At 39.5% G+C, this 20,762-nt stretch overlaps 1 protein-coding gene across 3 annotated transcripts in view; it reads left to right on the top strand.

The window, feature by feature from the left end:
* LOC129711022 (E3 ubiquitin-protein ligase MARCHF2-like) overlaps positions 1-20,762 on the top strand; it is a 37,798-nt gene that overhangs the window by 822 nt on the left and 16,214 nt on the right. For all 3 annotated transcript variants that reach the window (XM_055658369.1, XM_055658371.1, XM_055658372.1), the window contains exon 2: positions 15,356-15,482. The gene's annotated coding sequence lies outside the window, so the exon portion shown is untranslated. The remainder of the gene's footprint in view (positions 1-15,355; positions 15,483-20,762) is intronic.

The raw sequence follows: 20,762 nt of genomic DNA, 5'->3' as shown, positions 1-20,762 counted from the left end.
GAATGGTGGAGGAGACTCCATTGATTGACTGGCCTAATTCTGTTCCGATGATTTATGAATTTATGGGGTTGAGATAGGAAAAATAGGTCAACCATGAACAGCCTTGTGGAGCAGTCTTGATGGGCCGAATGGCCTAATTTTGCTACTGCATCTTAAGCTCATCACAAAATAAAAAATGCAAGAAACTGTAGGTGCTCAAATCTATGAAAGCAGAAAGTAGTGAAAATACTGGCCAGTTAAAGCAGAATGTGTGGAGAGAGAAATTTGGAATGATTTGTCTTCACTTCATAATTGAGGACCGTGAATGACAGTTATAAGGTTTGCTCTTGTAATATATTGATGAAGTTCATGGACATATTTTGCAAATAATTTTCTGGCAAGTGGGTAAGATAAGGATATCATTTATTTGCTTTTTGAAAGTATAATTTCTGTATTTTTATATATAATAATGTATGTATAAAAATGTACTTGGTTATATAGGATTTTTAAGCTACTTTGTTTTGCTTTTCCTTTTTAGTACTTGGTCTGGATTTATTAGTCTCTTGTTGCATACTTTCCTTTTACTGGGAAGGATCGTTTGATTTATGGACCTTTTCTGAGTTTTCAAGAGAATATAGCTATATAATTAGGTAATGAAATATGCAACTTTTTCCTTTGATTTTGGTTTAGCAAAAGGGTTGACTTTTAAAGTGTTATGGAGAATTAGAAAGTGAGTAAATACGTCACTGAAATATATTCATAGATTAAAAGGATAATTGATTTATTAAAATTAATAAATTCCACTAACATTTATTAATAGTTAATGAGTGGCTGAAGAACTTGTGGCTGCTGTGCACTCAGTTACTCATCTGCTGTGCATTAATTATCATGAGATTTTTTTTATGACTTGGCAATGTCATGAAAGTAAAGCCTTTGGAACTTCACGTGTAATATTTGTTTAATGCTTGTAGGACTATAAAATATACTTTATCTTTCTTATACGATAAGACATAAGATTTGGTGGCTTCTTAAAACAAGTTGAATAGTAATCAAGGACACATTTTTCCATTAGTAACTAGAGGAAATGCATTTAAGAGAATTAGTAGAACAAATGTGGAGATGAGAAATATCTGAAATGCATTGCCGGAGAAGTGGTGAAAGAATTGTGACTTGTGAATTGTGAAAGAATTAAACAGACTTGGAAAAGGAAATAATTAGCAGAGCTGCAGAGAGAGAACGAGGCAATCGGAGAAATTAAAACAAAAAAAGGAGTATAGTGGGCCAAATAACTAACTGCCTCTATTCTTTAGAATTCTATGATTAAATTCTATAATTATTTCGTATGATAAACTTCATAACCATTCCTGATTAAAAATATTATTTTTTGAAAGTTAGAACAAAACAGTTCTGCTTTATTAAACTTACAAATAGAAGAAAATGTTACAGTCCTAGAGGTGTAGTTTATAATTAAAATACCAATGACTGCTTCAATTAATGCAAAATGAAATAGAATTTTTGCCAATTTTGTGTTGTGATTTCTTTTTAAAGGAAATTAATATTTTTCTAAAATTCCTAACTTTAAGAATAACCACATATGCTATTTGCACTTGTGGAGAAACACACACTGTAAGCCTTAAAGTTGTGGCAATAATTATTTGGTTCTTACCAAGTGGGTGTTCTGTGGAAAAATAAAAAGGATAAATAATCTCGGAAACCGGTTTAGCTTTCAAATTAAAAAATCTGTGCATTGTTTATGATTTACATAATGACCAGAATGTACAAGCATAATAACAAATTAACTTCACACAATTGAGGAATTGTAACTCACCACAAATCTCAATTATTATTTTTCTTTTGTTGAATATGGATGTTTCTTTATTGGTAATTTTAATGCATATTTTTAAATATCTCAAGATTTGTCATTGTTCAGTATTCTTTCCCAAATGCGACTTTGGCAAGAACTGATATTAGCCTTAAACCCGCTGTCCCTGGCTGCTCTATACAAATGGGCTTTTAGTTGGATAAAATTTATATTTTTTGTTGCGACCATTCCGGGGTTTTATCTAGAGTGAATCCTGGAATGTGTGTCGATTCTTGGCCTTACTCTAAATAAAAAATTGTGTAGGAAAGAACTGCAGATGCTTGTTTAAATCGAAGGTAGACAAAATGCTGGAGTAACTCAGCTGGACAGGCGCATTTCTGGAGAGAAGGAATAAGTGATGTTTTCAGAAGGGTCTCGACCTGAAACATCACCAATTCCTTCTCTCCAGAGATGCTGCCTGTCCTGCTGAGTTGCTCCAGCATTTTGTGTCTAAACAAAAAATGTTGCATTACCAGCAAGCCTGCAGTGTTTCCCCATATTGTGCCTTTGGTAAGCCTAATGTAATAAAATGAGCGAGTTGCACCAGGGAAGGGATACGGAAATGTACTTTTTACTTAACTTTTCAAGGTTAAGGTTTCAAGGTCAGTTGATTGTCACCTGTACCAATTAAGGTACAGTGAAATTACATCCAATATTGCAAGTAAAGGCTGTTGGTGCTTATCGTAACTGCAACTTAAATGATCAGAAAAATGTAACTAGTTTGCTTCAAACAATTACTTAACAGTCAAATAAATCCAGAATGTCAATTTCATGATAGTCTTAGGGTTATACAGCATAGAACAAGCCCTTTGGCCCAACCTGTCCATGCATACCAAGATGTCCATCCGAGCTGTGTTCCCATTTGTGTGCATTAGCCCCATATTCCTCTAAACCCTGGTTTATCTTGCCAAGAGCAATACCTTGCATTTGTCCAAATTAAATTCCAACTGCCATTCCTTGGACCACTTCCCTAGTTCATCTAGATTCTATTATAAACTCTAATAAACCTCTTCACCACTAATTTTAGGGTAGATGACAAACAATCGTTGTCCCAGCACTGATCTGTGCAGCACACCACTGGTGACTGGTTTCAATCTGAATAACAACCCTCTACCCTCACTCCTTCCACCAAGCCAGTTTTGATTCCAGTTGCCTCGCTTGCCCTAGATGCCATATGATTAACTTTCCAGGCTTTCCACCAAGATCTTGCTAAAATCCATGAAGAAAACATCTCTACCGCTCTCCCCTCGGAAACCTCTTTGTCACCTCTTTTTAAAAAAAACTATGTGACCATGAATAAGCTACATATTTAAAAACTTGCCATCTTTAATTGTACATATTTTTATATTATTTTGGTGGGAACAAGGGGATACTTGTGTCTAATTTCTTCCTCAACTCTATTCTGAAGAAATATGAACAAATGATGGTTGATCTGTTATTAATACGATAGGTGCACCGTGAATGTCACAAGTGCGGTCAAAATATTGGTGCATATTTTATTTTTTCCCCCCCCATTCAGCTTTTGGGAAATGGAAAGAACAAAGAACAACTTTGGCATATAAAAGTGTGTAGGAAGAAACTGCAGATGCTGATTTAAACCGAAGATAGACACAAAAAGCTGGGACAGGCAGCATCTCTGGAGAGAAGGAACGGGTGACATTTCGGGTCGAGACTTCTTCAGCCACATTCACAACTTTGATTTATTTCTATGTGTGAGGTGGTTGGAGACACTTGTTTGTAATGGATGGATTCTTCGAAGCAGGGATTGGATGTCAGCAATATTTGGAGCTCTGGAGAAAATTGTTGTTGTAAGCAGAATTGTAAACAGATGACTACTTTCACTAAACACATGGCTTATAGCAACTCCACTGGATTCCCTAGATTAAAATGTCAAGACTTAGCTGAAAAATAATATGATTTCTCAATTTTAATCTTGTTAAATGTATTTTCCTTCATCATTCCAAGTCCAAACTAGTGACAATAAAACAGTAATTCCTTCCACAAGATGACAAAAAATAATTTGCTTTTCTATTTAAATTGTTGTTTAATATAGTTCCATGCTCATCTGTTTTTGATTTTGGTGTATTTTTTTAATTTTTGCAAAATAAAACAAGGGAGTTGACGAGAAAGATCTAATCTGTTTTTGGGAAGGGTTCTATATTTAAACTATGAAATGAACGAAGTAAACCTCTATTTGTCAAAAATAGTGGTGACATTTTTAGCACTATTTGTATACTAACATAAAACGGAATATTGGCATTAGATACCAAAATTGTGTTAGTTTGGACAATATTTTCTCCAGTTCAGTTGTATTTGCATTGAAGGATTTTCTAAAATTTTGATATCACTTTCAAAGAATACTCTGAGGCCTCGACTATCTTAGTATTCAGTTTGTGTACCCTGGAACTGGAATGCTAATGGAATTGGCACTAAAAGAGATCATTATGGGATGGTGCATGAAAAGCGAGATGAGTTATTGGCAGTTCTATTGTGCCAAGACCCTGGTAGAAGCACAGTTCTCTGCTGCCGCTCCTGCAAGAACTATCTTGTTAACGTTGAAACAACATTGTTAAATAGCCCAAAGAAGGATCCCGACTCGAAACGTCACCTACCTTGTTCTCCAGAGATGCTGCCTGGCCTGCTGAGTTACTACAGCAATTTATGTCTGTTCCCATTGTTAAAGTGATCGTTTCACACTGTGATTTGATGTCGAGTGAACCTCGAAAGCCATGTGCAAGACCTGACTCTGAGGGTATTGTATATATTGCAATAAGGGTGCTGAGAAATGCGGTTTAGGGCTGCATCTGGGCAGGCATGACATGTTGAGGCCATTGCTGGGGATTGGTAGAAATAGCTCTTTATGTTTACAACCCAGCAGAATCCTACAGTCTCTCTCATCATCTCCTATTAGGTGTGTAGGAAACTGCTGTCTGCATATCTCTTTGCCAAAAGGAGGAAATCAGTAGATGTGATCAGATTTAACAGGAGGTAATGACGGAGTCTGTAGAAACTCTCAACACATGGAGCAGGTGCTGCCAGTTCCTAACAGCCGTGAGTCAACCATCTCTGCTACACAGCTGCACTGTGCACTTCGGCCCACAGTATTTCATCAGTTGATTCTAGACCACCCCTTCAACTAAGCCAAGATCACACAACCCCGAATTCCTTTCTAAAACCACCTGCCTAAACAATTTGGCCTCTACTTTCACAAGCCTCTTGACGGCTTTTGTTTAATATTATGCTTTGAATAAACAGAACCATAACCTTTCTTTCCTTTGGTATTCATTTAATTCCTGTGTTATTTAAACCATTTATGAGAAGAGACAGACAGTCTAAGTTCTCACTTAAAAGGGGGAAAGAAAAGAATCATCTTACTCCAATATTATGCACTGAGAATTTCACCTGCCAGTTGGCATACAAAGACTTCTACATGTATGCAAAATTGCTCTTCTTCTGTGTCTAACTTCCGTGTTTGATGTATGAAGTGAAGCTAAAAATAGAATAAACTGTCAAAAGGATAAAGAATGTAGAGTACAAACATAGTATTGAAAATGTAAAGTAGATTTATAGATTTCTGGAAAGATTACATTTCAAGTATTCGTACCATCAGGATTTGGTCTGCTGTGAGGACAATGCATAATATAAATAATAGAATCATAATCGTAAGTTATTAGCCAAGTATGTTTTGCAACATACGAGGAATTTGGTTTACCATACAGTCATACCAAAATAGCAACAAGACACAAAACTGCATAAAAATCTGACATAAACATCCACCACAGCAGCTCCTCCACATTCCCCACTGTGATGGAAGGCGATAAAGTCTTATCTTCTTTCCTCCTTTCCTCCCACGGTCGGGGGAGTCGAACCACCCGCTGCCAGCGTTCGAGCTCCCACGTCGGGGGGGGTGGTTTACGCTCCCATACCGGGACAGTTGAAACCCCTGCGTCTTGGAGTTCCTGAAAAAGGTTCCTAACCAGGGACCGCGCGCGAGCTTCACGATGTTAAAGTCCGCAGCTCCCGCTGGTTGGAGCACCAAAGGCTGAAGGGATCGATCGCTCCAAGATATTGAAGTCGGCAGACTCCGCGGTTTTGGAGTTCTAGAAGTCTCAAACAGGAAGCCGTCAACTCCACGATGTCAGGCCGCATTGCGGACGGAGATACGACACGGAGAAAGTTGCAACTCCGTCGAGGAAAGAGATTAAAAACCTCCCATACAAATACAAAATACTAAAGATAAACTATAAAACATTAATTTTACAACAAACTAAAAACACTAAGAATGACAAAGACAAAGACAGACCGTTGGTGATATCATAGACTACCATTCTATCCATCAAGTAGTTCCTATTTTGGTCTCTGAATGATCTTTTGACTTCAGTTGTCCTATTATTTAAAATTAATTATTTTTAAATATATGATTCTGTTTATAGGATAAGTATGTCCAAGATGTAATGCAAGCAGAATTTGTTATGTCATGCAGGATTTGTGATATGACTTATTCTGGCACAATAACTTCCTGTGTAATGATGGTAGTAATTTTTCTCTCCCGCACAGTCAGTTAGGATGTTGCAATTGCATGCAAATTTAAATGTATGCAAAATAAACTTGAGTTGCGCAGTTTTCAGATTGGTTGGGGTGGTGGGAAGAGAGAGAGAGAGAGGGAGGGTGGGAGGAGATATATAACTTGAATCCCCAATCTATGATTTTGGAACTTTGTTTTATGTTGTGTTTTTATTACTTATTTTGGGTTCATCTCAAAACAGTTCACAAGGAACTTGGTTGACTCTAGGATTCAGCACCAGATGAGCCTTGGTGCAAAATCCAAGGCGGATTCCAAAATGTAAATAGAGTGGGGAATCCCAGCAAGGTCTTGTTCTTAGTTGGACTCCTTGTGGAGTCCTATGTCACAGCACAGTAAAATAAATGGCTGGCAGTGCCCAACCAGTAAGTGTGGGACATCTATGTTCATGCAGTAGTCCCAACATTTTCCATCACTATTGACAAATGCTGGCAGTCTTACAGGAGCTCAACCGATTGGAATATGTGCTCCAGGCCAGCAGATCAAAACAACTCGTACTCCTGATAAGTAACTACTACACACAAGCTCCAACAGAATAATGGAAAATAAAAGACAGCAACTTACCAAGTTTTGGGTGGAGAACAGTGCATGTTTTCTTGCGTGAGTCACTGTTCTCAGCAATTACTCTGGGCATCAAAATTGTTATTTGCAATTTCTGGATGAAGCCCGAGAAGATGTGTTAAAATGTGATGTTTAGTAAGTTCAGGATACCAAACTTAACTTGTATTTTCATATCTTCAAATGAATCATTTTGAGAAATAGTATGAAGTAATTGAAGGCTTTACAATATGATTAAGCAGATGAATGTGACAGCAGCTTTCATGATTAGATGCCTTTATCCTAATCAATATGATAGTGTCCCTGATCTATTGGGAGGGATCTGTGGACAATGCAATGAGGGGAGGGGGGTAATGCCCATTAACAATGAACTGCAGACAAACCCAGAAATCGGAGCATAAATCCAATGGGTTTAATCCATGGATTTTATGATTCAGGATGAAGGATCTACAAATATCTGCCATAGATTGTGGTTATGTTTAAATAAATATGTGAGTAGAATATATTTACCTGAATTGTGGTACAGCTTTTTCAATCAAATGTGTGTCTAATATTTTAAGACCGCTATATGCCTGCAACTGTGGTTTCTATCAGGCAATACTGTGATTGGCAAAGTGGATGTGGTACAATTTTAGTACAGTAATTTACAATGAATAATTTATACTAATCTGTGCACATTTCAATTACGCCTTAAACCTATTGCATCTGATCTCATTTGGGGATCAGAGGGTTCAATAAATACCTTAAAGAAATCTGAAGAAATTTAGCTACTGAGCTATTGATATCTGGCATTGTTCTTCAATTATTTATATATTTTTGTGGGGAAGGAGGGAGGAGGGGGTTTTGCCCCCTTTTTTGAATTAATACACAGCGGAAAAGGTATGGTTAACTACCAGTATATGGTGATGTGCTAAATGTTTAGGGAGTACAGTGCAGAAGAAAATAACGTTCAAATGACAACAACAATAAACATAAGTAGAATATCAAACAGTAGACAGGGACCAGTCATGTGTTCTGTTCCCTAATCTTTGGAACTCGCGTCTGACATTTCCAGTTTTTTTAAATAAGATCAATGTATCTTCAAGTGAATTATTAACATTCTAGAAGAAGGTTGCTCCTAGATTATTTTCTTTGCGATGAATACAGGTTGCATACGAGCACACATTTGATCAAATAAATAAACCTGTATATGTTTCTTGCTTTGTTTAAAATAAATGGAGTGGGTGTTTTCTGAGTTGCACTGTGCTAACCAGATAGATCAGTTTATTTATTGGTCTTTGAATCAGATACTTTCAGACACTGATAATATGCTGCAGTTTTTCTTTGTCTATCATGAGATTGCCCAGCTTCATCTTTTTGATTATTATTCTGCGTCTCCTGGTGCAAGTCTGCTTTTCTTTGTTTGGAGGGATAAGAATACAGTCAGATACAAAGATCTTAGAGTGGAGCTTTGGTCAGATGTGTCTGATGGCATCCCATGAATGAATCATTTACTATTACTCACTGATAGGGCTGTAAAGAATCGGTCATTTTTTGAGATGGTAAAGTTAAAAAAATAACCTGCTGGCCAGTCAGATTAATGCATATTTGTTTTTTTAAACAGGATTCATAGAGTTTGATTATTGATATATTTTCTCCTTTTTTATTGTGACTGTGGATTGATACTGAAGAGCCAAAGAGAAAGTTTAGGTTCCAGATTACTGGTTTTTGTAAATATGTTTTCAGAGATGGTTTAAAATGACCAAATCAAGCAGGAATGGAGTTTATTGAATTTTGACTAAATCAGAAACAGTATGTTTAATAAGGGAGGTGGAGAAAATGGAAACAACATCTGCTTAGCAAGAAATTTCCACAGAATTGCAGCCAAGTTATTAGAAAACATAGTGAGTGGTTGAAGGAAAAGGGCTGATATTTGTTTTGTGGTGGTAGTGATGGAAATTGAGGCTGGAGGAGGTTCAATAGCGTGGTGGAATCATTAAAGAATTGAAGCATGGCTGGAATTTTAACTTTGTGCTCCATAGGTGAGGGATCTAGGTGGGAGGCGGGCAGAGAGGATAGTGACCAGATACAGTGAAGCTTTGCTGTGAGTGAAGAGATTGTGCATGGACATTGGGTAGCAATTGAGCAAATAAGCATACTGGATATGTCCCCACGGATTAGAACTTTTGATCTGACAAAATGACTGCCAATCCCAAAATTTTAATTAAAAAAAAAATATATATATTATTATTATTTTTATTAGAAGCAATTGTACAAGGATAAAACATTCGGCATCTAAAATTATACAATTATTGTACAGCTTCAATTTTAACCTTTTAACCTGAAAATGAGAGAAAAGAAAAGATAAGGAAAAAGTGAGAAGTGAAAAGATAGTTTGAAAAAGCAGATAGAAAAGACCCCTAGACTACCAACGTTGTGTGGCCAAAAGTGAATAAAGATATAAAAGAGAAAACAAAAAGAAAAAAGGAAAGTGGAGATATACCTGGCCCTCGACTTCCACCCCCTCCCCACCCACCCACCTCACCCAACCCAGAATCGGATTTAAATTTCGATTTGTGTTGTGCTATACTATCCTTGTAAGAATTCGGTGAAGGGTATCCATGTCTTGAGAAATTGATCTGGTTTTTCTGCCAACAATCCTAAAATTTAAATGGTCAATTTAACAAGCACCTTATAATAATGGCGACTAAGAAACATCTGCTTTGTTTAAAAATCCCATTTAGTTTACTAACATCTTTCAAGAAAATAAACTGTGAGTTTTTATTAAATCTAGCTATTTGTGACTCTGGAACCATTGCAATGTGGTTGACTTGTAACTGACCCTGAATGACCAAGCAAGCCACTTGTGTTCCGGGGCCTTTGTGGAAAACCAGTAAATTCTGACTATTCATGTACCATGAATTATTCAATTTTGGATGTATTCTGGCAAAAGACTGATCAGCTGGAATTTGAATGAAGTTGTAATGAAAGGAAGTTCTATCGGCATGTAAGTAGGTTTTGATGATGTGACTGGTCAGAGTCGGATCAGAATCATAAGACGTAGAAGCGAATGTTAAGAGGTTAACCACAAATGTAAATAGGGTTTTATGAGCAGAGATTAGAAAGACTGAATTCAGAAGAGTGGGAAATCAGAATAGGATAAGATCAAAATAACAAATATGAAGAACTGTGGGAAGACTGAATAGATGAAAGTTCCAGAGAAAAATTTGGACTTGATTTCTCGCAGATGATGGAGTTTCAAGCAGCGATAGAAATGAAATGAGTCATAGTCATACGGCAAAGAAACAGGCCCTTCAGGCCAACTAGTCCATGCGACCGATGCACAGAAATTGGAAAAAAACACTGTTTAAGTCCCAACTGCCCACAATCTATCTATGTATCTGTCCAAATGTCTTTTAAATGTTCTAATACCTGCTTCAATTACCTCCACTGGCAGCTTTTCCATATACCCATCACCCTCGGTGTGAAACAGTTGCCCCTCAGGTTCCCATTAAATCTTTACCTTCTCACCTAAACCAATGTCCTCTGGTTGATTTCCCCAACTCGTACTCTGGGTAAAAGATTCTGTGCATTCAGCCTAACTATTCTCTTCATGATTGTACACACCTCTACAAGGTCACCCCTCATTGCTTGAAAGAGATTAAGTTGAATTGGTAGTGAGGCTGGATCACAGCCACACTAAGTAGATAGTGTAAGTACAGCTGACTTCTTAATTATGCATCAGCACCTACGATGTAGTATAAAATGCAGCTATTTTTTAAGTACAGTATTACATTCTGCCTCCAATGCTGTAGTAACTCCTCACTTTTGAGAAGCCTACATGCCATTGTTCACACAGATTACACTGATGTTGAGTTAACTTTTTCAAAATCCCTCTCTGGACTTTTTAAGCATGTATTGCAATCTCCTCCATATGTGTAAGTGGCTGAACAATTTATCCACAGTATCCAACTGGGTGTTTTCCCCAGTGTAAAGTTCTCTTTATGATGCCAGCACTCTGCTATTGTTCAAGATTCCAGCTGAAATCTGTTTTGGTTTTTAAAAAGTCCCTTGTTGTAATGTTAGTTTATATAACAGTCGTAAAAAAAATATCAGGTTGGCATCTGGAGAAATGAATGTCTCTGGTAATCTTAAAGATGAGATGAATTGGAACATAAATTCAGTATGGATGTTATCACATACCAAGTGATTGGTTTGTATTGCTTTAGGGTTGTTAAAATCTTGGCCTAGAATGACTGACAATTAGTTGGATCTGAGCAGAATGCAATATTTGTGAATTTTTTTTTGGTCGACTGTTGTGATTATATCGAGGGAGTGCCAGACTAAGCTGCTGATAAATGTATGCAGAGCTTTGAAATGCTGGATACAAAATTGGAAATAACCCATTTGTCTAAACTTGGAGGGCTTGGGGACTCTCAACCATGTGTAGGATGCAGGTGTAATTTAACAAACTGAGACTGGCCTTGAAAATCATTTGCTCCTAAATGTCGGCTATTGGCTCAGCAAAAAAAGAGGAGACATTTGTTTTTCCAAATTCTTCCTTTTATGAGAAGTGGTGAACCCAAAGTAAAAGGTGTATTGGATTTTGCACAACTCTTGGCACTGAGTCACTCAGCTGCGGCATTAGAACGTAAACCTTTGAAGGAGCCTGCAAACAAAAAGGTACAGGGTGGGTCATTTATGCAAAAGTATATGGGGAGGTAGGTTAGTTATAGAACTATTTCCTCCCCTTATTGCTCACAATCTAAAGATTGTAGATGAGGAGATTGAGGAGGTGAGGTGTTTTTTGCTGGGAGTGCCCAAACGGCATCTCAAGCTACAGCCAGATGCACGTTGACCTCAATTCCAGATTGAAATATGGAACAATGCAGAAAGAAATACTATGAAGTTAAGTGCTCGACAGCTGCTGCTCACTAATAAGAGACGATGTCGTCTTTTGCAGCGCTATGTTCACTGAGATTCCATAACACTCATACACACACTTAAGAGACACACCTATTTTTTTTTCCCCGCTCCATCTCCACTCTTTATCCACCTCCCTGGTTTTCATAGATCTTCAAAAGTCGAGCAGAGAGTTTGTGATCAGCCATTTTGAAAGGTGAGAAGCACTAAATTAGTATTTTTGTAACTGTTTTCACCAAGGAAAACAGCATGGAGGACAGTGAGATTGGCATGGAGAATACTAATATGCAGAGATTCTTGAACATTAGATCTACTCGCATTTGAACGGAGGAGGTCAATTAAGGATGGCTTGGCTTTGCATACGCCAGGTTGTGTCTCACTAATTTGATTTAGTTTTTTGAGGAGGTGACAAATGTGGATGTTGTCTACATGGATTTCAGTAAGGCATTTAATGAAGTCCCCCATGGTAGGCTGATCCAGAAGATTAAGATGCACGGGATTAACAGTGACATGGTTGAATGGATTCAGAACTGGCTTACTTACAGAAGACAGAGGGATAAGGGGGAAGGACAACATCCAGGCTGGATTGATTAGTGCAGATGATACCAAGAATGCTGAGGCCATGGACTGTGAGGAAGGCTGTCAAAATATACAGCAGAATATGGATCGGCTACAGAAATGGGCAGAGAAATCGCAGATGGAGTTTAATTCCAGCTGAGGTATTGCCATGTGGGAGATCAAATGTAAAGAGAATATATACAATTAATGGCATTACCTGTATCAACATTGATGTAAAGAGGGATCTCAGGGCCCTAGTCCAAATCTCTCTGATAGTGGCAAAGCAAGTAGATAGTGGTAAACAAAGGATTTGGTATGCTTGCCTTCATAGGTCAGAGCATTGAGCTTAAGAGTCAGGAAGTTATGATGAAGCTTTATAGAACCTTGGTTGGGCCACATCTGGAGTATTACATGCAGTTCTGATTACCCAATTACAGGAAGGATGTGGAGGCTTTGGAAAGGTTGCAGAGGAGGTTTACCAGAATGATGCCTGGATTAGGGAGTATTGACAACAGGGAACGTTTGGACAGACTTGGATTGTTTTCTCTGGAAAGCCAGGGGTTGCGGGGAGACCTAATAAAGTAGATACAATTATGAGAGGCAGAACCTATTTCCCAGAATGGAAAAATCAAATACTAAAGGGCATGGCTTTAAGGGGAGAGGAGCAAAGTTTAAAGGAGACTAGACCAAGTGCAGACCCGTTGGGTGGCATCACACTCAAATTAACCACCCCCCAAACTCACAGGTGGGGGGGGGGGGGGGGTGAGAGAAGAGGGGAGGGAGAGGAGAGGAGGAGGAGGAAACATGACAGATTTGGGAGGGAAAGGAGAGCGGGGTAGGGGGGTGAGAGAGGGGGATGGGAGAGAGAGATGGGGGGGGGGGGGGGAGGGAGGGGAGGAGGGGGAGAGGGGTGGAGGGAGAGACGGGGAAAGAGTGGGGTGAGAGTGAGAGGAGGAGGAGGAGAGGGGGAGGGGGGGCGGGTGGAGAGAGGGAAGGGGGTGGGGTAGAGAGGGAAGGGGGGGTGAGGGAGAGAGGGAGAGGGGTGAGGGAGAGGGGTGAGGAGAGGGAGAGGGGTGAGGAGAAGGAAACATAGAAATTAAGTGCAGTAGTAGGCCATTCGGCCCTTCGAGCCTGCACCACCATTCAATATGATCAATGGCTGATCATCCAACTCAGTATCCCATCACTGCCTTCTCTCCATACCCCCTGATCCCTTTAGCCACAAGGGCCACATCTAACTCCCTCTTAAATATAGCCAATGAACTGGCCTCAACTACCTTCTGTGGCAGAGAATTCCAGGGATTCACCATTCTCTGTGTGAAAAATGTTTTCCTCATCTCGGTCCTAAAAGATTTCCCCCTTATCCTTAAACTGTGATCCCTTGTTCTGGACTTCCCCAACATCGGGAACAATCTTCCTGCATCTAGCCTGTCCAACCCCTTAAGAATTTTCTATAAGATCCCCCCTCAATCTTCTAAATTCTAGCGTGTACAAGCCAAGTCTATCCAGTCTTTCTTCATATGAAAGTCCTGACATCCCAGGAATCAGTCTGGAGAACCTTCTCTGTAATCCCGACATTTTTCCGGTTTTCTCTAATTTAATAAAAATGTGCAAGTCTTCTTCATATCGAGTTTCAGGGGTGATTTATATAAATATTTTTACACAATATGTGACAATTTCATGTAGTTTGGTGACTTGGGTCACAAAACTGCTGAATAAAGCTCCTCGGCCCACAGCCTATTCTCTGTACTCCCAATATGGCAACAATGTATTTGAGCATTGGGCATTGTGACATCACACGATGGAACAATCACCATGGGCTGGTGATGCTTGTGTGGGCGAGAATCCAGTTTCTTTTTGAAATATTGATTGAGGTGGTGTGGGGGGGGGGGGTGAAGGATTTGATTAAAAAAGTGTACCTAAACACGACGAAATGTAATGAGGAGCGGATACTTAGAAAGAAAAGCGAAATCTCTACCGAAATGGAAAAGACGTCGGCGATTCTGCGTCCGGTTTCGGAGTTGCGGAGAATCAAAGGAAGAAACGCGGCCGGAAAGCCGTACATGCAAATGGATCCATTCCGATTGGACGTCCGCGAGCATCGGGCATTGTGACATCGCACGGCGGGAACGAATCGAAAGGCAGGAAGGGATCCGTACTGCAGGCGGACGGACGGATTTGACTTTTATATAATAGATAGATAGATAGATAGATGTGCAGGGCAGGTGAGTGCCTGGAAAATGCTGCCTGGTTAATGATTTTGGCAGATATGATAGAATTTCAGGAAATTTTGGATAATGTAGGGATTGAAAGGATATTGATTATGTGTAAGAATTAGGCTTGGCGTCACGTCCTTGTGCTGTACTGTTCCATGTTCTATATACATATTCCTACACTCTCAAAGACCTGGATATTTATTGTAAGCCAACCATGCCAGGAGTCCACCTTACTAACTTTATCTCGCAAGCCAAGATTGCAAGGAAATGGTACCCATCCCTCCAGAGAGTAGGGATCCTCTTGGGCCCAGACACTGCCTATTTAGTTGAGTTTAGTTTAGAGATACAGCACGGAAACAGGCCCGTCTGCTCACCGGGTCCGCGCCGACCAGCGATCCCCGCACATTAACACTATCCTACACCCACTATGGACAATTTTTACATTTACCAAGACAATTAACCTACAAACATGCAAGGCTCACCTGCCTGAAAGATATTGGGTGTTAAACTGATGCACCAAGATCACCTGAGAAGATATGCAATATTTGTGGTATGCAAGTATCCTCCTGTCCTTCCACTTCTCTGATTCCATTCTTGAAATAATTCTCTAAATGATTCTGCATATGAGCTGGACATTTTCTGCAAAGGATTTGTATAGTTATTATTGATATACTTTTCTTTTTGGCGTTACCTTTGTAGGTTCCCTAGAGGGAAGATCACCACGACAATAAGAAATAAATGCTGTGGAGCAGCAGGAGCTTAAAAATGATGAGCCTCTGGATGATGTGGTGTCAAAAGGGCACCCTGCTTATTGCTTCAATCCATGGTAAGTGCAGCTCGGATACAATGAAGGCAGAAGGTAGTTTTCGAGGAGAGATGTATGGCACTGTTCGGAGGTTTGTACAGTGAAATGCTTAGAGATTTTCCAGCCTGTCAGAGCAAATATTTATGATTATTAAAGACATGGTAGAATTCAACCTTTTTACATCTTGCAGGAGGTCTTCATTTTTGCACTGAAGTTGAGGTGCGCCAGCCTTCATTGATATTACAGCAGATATATACGTACTCAAGGATGGCATGGTGGCGCAGAGGTAGAGTTGCTGCCTTACAGCGCCAGAGACCCAGGTTCGATCCTGACTACAGGTGCTGTCTGAATGGAGTTTGTAAGTTCTCCCCTTGACCACATGGGTTTTCCCAGGGTGCTCCGGTTGCCTCTTACATTCCAAAGAGTTACGGGTTTTTAAGGGGCTGTCCCACTGTACGAGCTAATTCAAGAGCTCTCCCGAGTTTAAAATAAAATCAAACTCGTGGTAAGCACATAGAATGTACCTAGCGGGACGCCTCTTAGTGGCTCGTAACGCAAACGGCAGGTACGCGGGAAACACGGTAAGCTCAGGAACACTCTTGAAGATTTTTTAACATGTTGAAAAATGTCCACGAGAGCCCCGAGTACCTACGAGCAGCTATTACCGTAATTCTCAGAGTTCGAATCAGTAGAAACTAGGGAGAACTCTTGAATTAGCTCATACAGTGGGACAGCCCCTTCAGGTTAATTAGCTTTGGTAAGTTTGTAAATTGTCCCTAGTGTGTGGGGATTGCTGGTCGGCACGGACGCGGTGGACTGAAAGGCCTATTCCGCGCTGTATCTCTAAACTAAAAGTACTTGGTTTTCGCTTCCATGGAAGCACAGGCTTGAGGTCATCATAGCTCTGCGACCAGTAATCCAGTTGCAGGTCAATCTCCAGTACAAGCAGATTGCTGTTCTACAATGGAGAGAGATGGCTCGATTGATGTCATGTGAGCAGACAGCTGTTTTGCGCGAATTGTTTGTTGGAGTTAGCAGAAGTCTATCCGGTACAGTCTGGGTCACGTTGCTTATCCTGTGGTACTGGAGTCCTAAAGCAACAGGGAGCCATTTCCAAACTGACAGAGGTAGTAACATTAAAGTGTTGAATGCATGGCAAATAATTAGATTGGAGTAATGGATCTCAATTCATGGGGCATCTCGACCTTGGGGTTGGGGGGTTGTTCTGCTGGTGTTCTCCAGTGTGAAGAACAATTTGTAGACTTGTACCGATCCAGAAAACCATGTTGGTATGTTGAGGAATCAAATGGTAAATGGACTATCTGATTATATAGCATTGTACTTAAAAAAAAAAAAAAGGACACATTCATTATTTTGCCCAGTTGGAGCTGTATAAAATGTTGGTTAAGCCACACTTTGAATATTGTATGCAATTCTGGTGTTGTGTTACAGGAAGGATGTGGTGCTTTGGAGAGGGTGCAGTAGTGGTTCACCAAGATGTTGCCTGGTGTGAGAGTATTAGTTATAAGGAGAGGTTGAACAAACTTGGATTATTTTCTGTGGATCATCGGAGCCCAAGGGGAGAAGTGATATAAAAAATTATGGCAGATGTACGGTAGATAGTCAGTCCTTTTCCCCCCAGAGTAGAAATGTCAAATGCTAGATTGCATGGCTAATAGGTGAGAGAGGAAAAGTTTAAAAGAGATGTATGAGGCAAGTTTATTTACTCGGGGAAGTAGATAAACTTTATACACCTGGAACTTACTGGTCAGTTGTGGTGGTGGAAGCAGATATGATAGTGACATTTAATGGGCATTTAGGCATGCATATGAAAGTGCAAGGAATGGAGGGATGTGGATTATATGTAGCTAGATGGGGTTAATTAAATTTGATATCATGGTCAGCATAGACATGGGCAGAAGGGCTTATTAATGTGCTGTTATATGTTCTATGTAATTAAAATGCCATTGGGGAAGATGGATTAGGAAATTTACATTAACAAATGCAAGAGTAGAGAAGCAATGGCCAACACTTATGTAATATTTGCATAGTTGGCAACAACTACATATCCTTTAAAGCGCAAGCCTATTTGAAAAAAGTGGTTCAACTGCGTAACAAGAAAAGTTAAAGATTGTGTCACACTGTTTCCAAGAAGTGGAATAAACTTGAGAACATAAATTTCAGAATTCAGCAAAAGTGGACCATGAAAGTGATAAGGAAAGGAGAAGTAGATTACAGCAATAATATTGCAAGAAACACAAATGCAGATTGAAAGAGCTTTCATATCCAGTTAAAAAGAAAAAGATCAGCAAAGGTTAGTCATAAAGACATGCATAAGAGAACCAGATCTTTTGCCCACTTAGTCCGTCTGACCATTAATCATACATTTACCCACGTCCTACATTAATTCCATGTTTCATTTTACCACACACTCATTCATTCTCCCCAGACTCTCCCACATGCTAGGGCCAAGGTACAGTGGTGAAATAACCTACCATCTTTTGGCATGTGACAGGAACCTGAGGAACCAGAGAAAACTAACATAATCACAGGGAGGTACACAAAAATGCTGGAGAAACTCAGCGGGTGCAGCAGCATCTATGGAGCGAAGGAAATGGGCAACGTTTCGGGCCGAAACCCTTCTTCAGACTGATAGGGGGTGGCGGGGAGAAGGAAGGAAAAAGGAGGAGGAGACAGCTCGAGGGCTGAGGAAGGGGAGGAGAGAGCAAGGGCTAACAAAATTGGGAAATTCAATGTTCATGCACGCAGGGAGAACCTGCAAGCTCCTCACAGACAACACTCAAAGTCAAAATTGAGGCCGAGTCTCTGACACCATGAAGCAGCAGACTTACTAACTGCACCATTGTCATGTTCATGTGGTTTCCCTGTAGACTGAGGTAGAGGCAATGCGTTACTGTGTTCATTAAAAAGAGTTTCAAAATTCTGAAATGGCAGTGGAGATCCAGAGAAAAATCTGCGATGATTAGTAATAGAATGAACATCCACCTTGCAAAGTGAGCCGCAGCAGAGTGCAAAAGTTGCAGGTGAGAGTGAGTTGCTCTGCACGTTGTGCAGTAAAAAGCGTTACATTAAACGTTTATGAGTGAGCAGCACCTAGTGAGTTTTGCATAAGGTCACTGAATTTGCTTGGTAAAGCTGAAAAACGAGGATTACATCTTCTCCTTCACATGTGTGATGTTTCCAACTCTGGATGACTCATGGTGGCAGGAACTTGCAATGTGATTGGAATTTTCGGGCATTGAGTAATCATTGGCAATCTTGTCTCATTCCTCCTCTGTCTGGGAGTATATCTCTACACAGATGTTAAAGTCATTGTTAAATCAGCCACGTATTCGTGGACTTTCCAATCATGAGGCCACATGAGGCACTGTGCTGAAAGACTTAAGAATCAGTGTCCTATATGTATATTTGTTCCCTATGCCTAACAGATAATCACAGTCTTCCTCAGTGTTGCTCATACAAAGTTTGCCTCTCTGATTACCTAAAAGGATTTGTAATGCATCAGATATGTATACGGCAAGGAAATGAAGTCGGATTCATTAGTAGTTATACATTTTCTGGCAAATTATAAACTGAAAAAAGGTACTCTGCTAGTAATCAGAAGAACGAGAGTTCAAAACCCACAATGGCAATCATGGAAATTTAATTCGGTTCATTCAATAAAATCTAGATTTAAAAAAAAACAATATCTGTAATAGTAATTATAAAGCTGCGTATTAGTATAAACACACATCTGGTTCATTAATCTCCTAGGGAGAACATTTTGGCCATCCTTCCCCTGCCTGGTCCGTGTGTTGCAGACCCAATAGCATTACGGTTGACTCTTAACTGCTGACCAAAATAGGCTAGCAAGGCATTTAGTTAGTGCACTGTCAGGAGGGGAAATAAATGTAGGTCTTGTAACTGGTGCCTTATATCCCATAAATAATTAAAAATAAAGCCAAATTCCACATTCTTGTGGATAGAAACTGGAGCAACTTGTATGCATAAAACTTACATACACGCAATTGAAACAGAAGTCTAGTCTCCAGTTTATGATTAATTTTTTAATGTAATTATTGGAGTCCTGCCTTTTATTCTAATTCACCTCGGTCGTCTTGCTCCTATTTAAATGTTTTAATTTAAGACCCAGTAACAATGCTCTTGAAACTTTATGACACTCTGTGAAATTCTGATTGTTTATTTTAAAATGATCTTTTAACATGATTTATTAACCCTGTCTTGCTACACAGGACAAGATCTAAAATAGTTGTTCCTCGGTGATTTTTGACACATTTTTCTAGAATAATTCTTGTGCATTTTAATACTCTTGCCACGTTAGTGTTTCAGAATATAACCATGTTAAAACCTTTCATTCTCCTAATAATATTGCATTACCCGTATTGAACTCTTGTTTAATCTGATCAATTTTAGAAGATTGTTGAAATTTAACTTTCCATCAGTGTCAATTTTATATTTGCCTTTATAGCAGATAAATTGGACTCGGAAGGCAGTGGAGGCCAATTCTCTGGATACTTTCAAAAAGAGTTAGATAGAGCTCTTAAAGCTGGCGGAGTCGGGGGATATGGTGAAAAGGCAGGAATGTGGTACTGATTGTGGAGGATCATCCATGATCATATTGAATGGTGGTGCTGGCTCGAAGGGCTGAATGGCCTACTCCTGCACCTATTGTCTATCGTCTATAATGTGCTGAAGGAAAGGTAATCAACTGAATTCTAAAATGACATTTAGTACTGTTAATATGAACTAGAGTTTGACATGGTTTCAAGGCTGGACAAGGTAAGTGTACTGTACAAATATAATATAGGAGATGGATAAGTGTGTGGGGCAAACTCATCGTCTTCAAAGATACCAATCATTGCCAGTTAATATATCGGTAAACAAAGCTATTGAATGGAATGAGAGAAATAGAATGGTGTGCTTGACCTTTGACAGTAGACAAATTTGGTGCAAATGTAGTGTAGAAAGTGAGAGAAATCAAAAGAGGAGTTGCTCAGGATGAGAACAGGTGAGTAGGTGGGGGAGTGTGTTATGTGGAGTGGAACATATGTCCGAGAAAGGAATTTAGTCTTTGACTTATTAATGATTACACAGAGTTTACTTTAGAGATACAGAGTGGAAACAGGCTCTTTGGCCCACCAAGTCCATGCCGACCAACTAGTACACTAGTTCTATCCTACACTCTAGGGACAATTTACAGAAGTCAAGTCAAGTCAATTCATTTACTGTGCAAGCCCACACATCTTTAGAATGTGGGAGGAAACTTGGGAACCTGGAGAA

This window comes from Leucoraja erinacea, chromosome 29 (assembly GCF_028641065.1).
Source record: "Leucoraja erinacea ecotype New England chromosome 29, Leri_hhj_1, whole genome shotgun sequence".
Lineage (NCBI taxonomy): Eukaryota > Metazoa > Chordata > Chondrichthyes > Rajiformes > Rajidae > Leucoraja > Leucoraja erinaceus.
The sequence above is the reverse complement of the archived record's forward strand: the minus strand, read 5'-3'. Positions and strand labels throughout refer to the sequence as shown.